Source organism: Triticum dicoccoides, chromosome 3A (genome assembly GCF_002162155.2).
Source record: "Triticum dicoccoides isolate Atlit2015 ecotype Zavitan chromosome 3A, WEW_v2.0, whole genome shotgun sequence".
In the NCBI taxonomy this organism is placed as follows: Eukaryota; Viridiplantae; Streptophyta; class Magnoliopsida; order Poales; family Poaceae; genus Triticum; species Triticum dicoccoides.
Genome location: NC_041384.1, coordinates 186,936,282 through 186,941,202, shown reverse-complemented (window position 1 = coordinate 186,941,202; position 4,921 = coordinate 186,936,282).

Here is a 4,921-nt window from a genome sequence, read left to right as displayed (position 1 = left end):
AGTACTGAATCCGCGATCCTCGGTAGCGGATACGGGAGCCTCGGTGCCTTTGAAAAGCATCCTCCAGGCATCTTCATACGTCGTGTCGAAGAGCCTGTTTAGAGTTCGATGCTGCGCTGGGTCGAACTCCCACAGGTTGAAGGCCCGTCGTTGACATGGGAGGATCAGGCGGATGAGCATAACCTGGACTACGTTGACAAGCTTGAGCTTCTTGTCCACCAGGGTTTCGATGCATGTTTGGAGTTCGGTCAGCTCTCCTTTTTTACCCCAAGACAGGCCTGTCTCCTTCCAGGAGGTGAGCCGCGTAGGGGGGCCGGATCGAAACTCAGGGGGTGCGACCCATTCGGCGTCGCGCGGCTCGGTGACGTAAAACCACCATGATTGCCACCCCTTCAGGGTCTCCACAAAGGAGCCCTCGAGCCACAGGACGTTGGCCATCTTGCCAACCATGGCACCGCGCACTCCTCCTGGCTGCCGCGCACCACCTTTGGCTTGATGTTGAAAGTCTTAAGCCATAGGCCGAAATGGGGGCGGATGCGGAGGAACGCCTCGCACACAACGATAAACGCCGAGATGTTGAGGACGAAGTTCGGGGCCAGATCGTGGAAATCCAGGCCGTAGTAGAACATGAACCCCCGGACAATTGGATGCAGAGGGAAGCCCAGTCCGCGGAGGAAATGGGGGAGGAATACCACCCTCTCATGGGGCCTAGGAGTGGGGATGAGCTGCCCCTTTTTGAGAAGCCGGTGCACGGTGTTGCTAGCCAGATATCCAGCCTTCCTCAGCTTTTTGATGTGTCCCTCCGTGATGGAGGAGACCATCCACTTGCCTCCCGCTCCGGACATGACTGGAGAAGGTTGAGGTGGTAGTGCGGACTTGGGCGCTGGAGCTTGAGTGCGCAAGAATGGATAGGCAAAGGAGGAAGAAGGCGTGGGTGAAAAGGTGGATCCTTGTCCCCTTATATGGGTGGACGCAACTACATGTCCCCACCAGCCTAGTAAAACTCGCTTATCTCCAAGCGCCATAATCAAAGGCACGGTTGGGTTATCCACACCCGTATTGATGAGAATCCCGGAATAAGGGGACACGATCTCTGCTTTGACAAGACATGCCAAGGAAACCGCCTCGCATGACGCGCTGAGGTGGGATAATGAAACGACTCGGATAAAAGCTTGGCCGTGGTGTGTCGCACTACAGAATACGTCAGCAGATTAGATTTGTGTAAATATTATTCTCTCTATGGCAATATGTGGAAAACCTATTTTTGCAGAGCCGGACACTATCTTTGTGTTTAAAATCTTCTATAAAGTACTTCGAGGAGGAACCCGCCTTGCAATGCCGAACACAATCTACGTGCCAGACTCGTCATCATTGAAGCCTGGTTCAGGGGCTACTGAGGGAGCCCTGGATTAGGGGGTGTTCGGATAGCCGGACTATACCTTCAGCCGGACTCCTGGACTATGAAGATACAAGATTGAAGACTCCGTCCCGTGTCCGGAAGGGACTTTCCTTGGCGTGGAAGGCAAGCTTAGTGATACGGATGTTCAGATCTCCTACCATTGTAACCGACTCTATGTAACCCTAACCCTCTCCAGTGTCTATATAAACCGGAGGGTTTTAGTCCGTAGGACAACATACACATCAACAATCATACCATAGGCTAGCTTCTAGGGTTTAGCCTCTCTGATCTCGTGGTAGATCTACTCTTGTACTACCCATATCATCAATATTAATCAAGCAGGACATAGGGTTTTACCTCCATCGAGAGGGCCCGAACCTGGGTAAAACTTCGTGTCCCTTGCCTCATGTTACCATCCGGCCTAGATGCACAGTTCGGGACCCCCTACCCGAGATCCGCCGGTTTTGACACCGACAGTGATCACAACGGTGCTTCGAAGATGGAGATCGCAAGCACAAGATGATGATGGCCATATCATATCACTTATATTGATTGCATGTGATGTTTATCTTTTATGCATCTTATCTTGCTTTGATTGACGGTAGCATTTTAAGATGATCTCCCTGAGTATGCACCATTGCGAAAGTTCTTCGTGCTGAGACACCACGTGATGATCGGGTGTGATAGGCTCTACGTTCAAATACAACGGGTGCAAAACAGTTGCACACGCAGAATACTCAGGTTATACTTGACGAGCCAAGCATATACAGATATGGCCTCAGAACACGGAGACCGAAAGGTCGAGAGTGAATCATATAGTAGATATGATCAACATAATGATGTTCACCAATGAAACTACTCCATCTCACGTGATGATCGGACATGGTTTTGTTGATTTGGATCATGTGATCACTTAGAGGATTAGAGGGATGTCTATCTAAGTGGGAGTTCTTTAGTAATATGATTAATTGAACTTAAATTTATCATGAACTTAGTACCTGATAGTATCTTGCTTGTTGATGTTTGATTGTAGATAGATGGCCCGTGCTGTTGTTCCGTTGAATTTTAATGCATTCCTTGAGAAAGAAAAGTTGAAAGATGATGGTAGCAATTACACAGACTGGGTCCGTAACTTGAGGATTATCCTCATTGCTGCACAGAAGAATTACGTCCTGGAAGCACCGCTGGGTGCTAGGCCTGCTGCTGGAGCAACACCAGATGTTATGAACGTCTGGCAGAGCAAAGCTGATGACTACTCAATAGTTCAGTGTGCCATGCTTTACGGCTTAGAATCGGGACTTCAACAACGTTTTGAACGTCATGGAGCATATGAGATGTTCCAGGAGTTGAAGTTAATATTTCAAGCAATGCCCGGATTGAGAGATATGAAGTCTCCAATAAGTCCAATAGCTGCAAGATGGAGGAGTACAGTTCTGTCAGTGAGCATATACTCAAAATGTCTGGGTATAATAATCACTTGATTCAATTGGGAGTTAATCTTCCAGATGATTGCGTCATTGACAGAATTCTCCAATCACTTCCACCTAGCTACAAGAGCTTCGTGATGAACTATAATATGCAGGGGATGGTTAAGACAATTCCCGAGCTCTTCGCAATGCTGAAAGCTGCGAAGGTAGAAATCAAGAAGGAGCATCAAGTGTTGATGGTCAACAAGACCACTAGTTTCAAGAAAAAGGGCAAAGGAAAGAAGAAGGGGAACTTCAAAAAGAACAGCAAGCAAGTTGCTGCTCAGGATAAGAAACCCAAATCTGGACCTAAGCCTGAAACTGAGTGCTTCTACTGCAAGCAGACTGGTCACTGGAAGCGGAACTGCCCCAAGTATTTGGCGGATAAGAAGGATGGCAAGGTGAACAAAGGTATATATGATATACATGTTATTGATGTGTACCTTACTAATGCTCGCAGTAGCACCTGGCTATTTGATACTGGTTCTGTTGCTAATATTTGCAACTCAAAACAGGGACTACGGATTAAGCAAAGATTTGCTAAGGACGAGGTGACGATGCGCGTGGGAAATGGTTCCAAAGTCAATGTGATCGCGGTCGGCACGCTACCTCTACATCTACCTTCGGGATTAGTATTGGACCTAAATAATTGTTATTTGGTGCCAGCGTTGAGCATGAACATTATATCTGGATCTTGTTTGATGCAAGACGGTTATTCATTTAAATCAGAGAATAATGGTTGTTCTATTTATATGAGTAATATCTTTTATGGTCATGCACCCTTGAAGAGTGGTCTATTCTTATTAAATCTCGATAGTAGTGACACACATATTCATAATGTTGAAGCCAAAAGATGCAGAGTTGATAATGATAGTGCAACTTATTTGTGGCACTGCCGTTTAGGTCATATCGGTGTAAAGCGCATGAAGAAACTCCATACTGATGGACTTTTGGAACCACTTGATTATGAATCACTTGGTACTTGCGAACCGTGCGTTATGGGCAAGATGACCAAAACACCGTTCTCCGGTACTATGGAGAGAGAAACAGTTTTGTTGGAAATCATACATACAGATGTATGTGGTCCGATGAATGTTGAGGCTCGTGGCGGATATCGTTATTTTCTCACCTTCACAGATGACTTAAGCAGACATGGGTATATCCACTTAATGAAACGTAAGTCTGAAACATTTGAAAAGTTCAAAGAATTTCAGAGTGAAGTTGAAAATCATCGTAACAAGAAAATAAAATTCCTACGATCTGATCGTGGAGGAGAATATTTGAGTTACGAGTTTGGTGTACATTTGAAACAATGCGGAATAGTTTCACAACTCACGCCACCCAGAACACCACAGCGTAATGGTGTGTACGAACGTCGTAATCGTACTTTACTAGATATGGTGTGATCTATGATGTCTCTTACTGATTTATCACTATCGTTTTGGGGTTATGCTTTAGAGACGGCCGCATTCACGTTAAATAGGGCACCATCAAAATCCGTTGAGACGACGCCTTATGAACTGTGGTTTGGCAAGAAACCAAAGTTGTCGTTTCTGAAAGTTTGGGGCTGCGATGCTTATGTGAAAAAGCTTCAACCTGATAAGCTCGAACCCAAGTCAAAGAAATGTGTCTTCGCAGGACATCCAAAAGAAACTATTGGATACACCTTCTATCACAGATCCGAAGGCAAGACTTTTGCTGCTAAATTCAGAAACTTTCTATAGAAGGAGTTTTCTCTCGAAAGAAGTGAGTGGGAGGAAAGTAGAACTTGATGAGGTAACTATACCTGCTCCCTTATTGGAAAGTAGTACATCACAGAAACCGGTTTCTGTGACACCTACACCAATTAGTGAGCAAGCTAATGATGATGATCATGAAACTTCAGAACAAGTTACTACTGAACCTCGTAGATCAACCAGAGTAAGATCCGCACCAGAGTGGTACGGTAATCCTCTCCTGGAAGTCATGCTACTAGATCATGATGAACCTACGAACTATGAAGAAGCGATGGTGAGCCCAGATTCCGCAAAATGGCTTGAAGAAATCTGAGATGGGA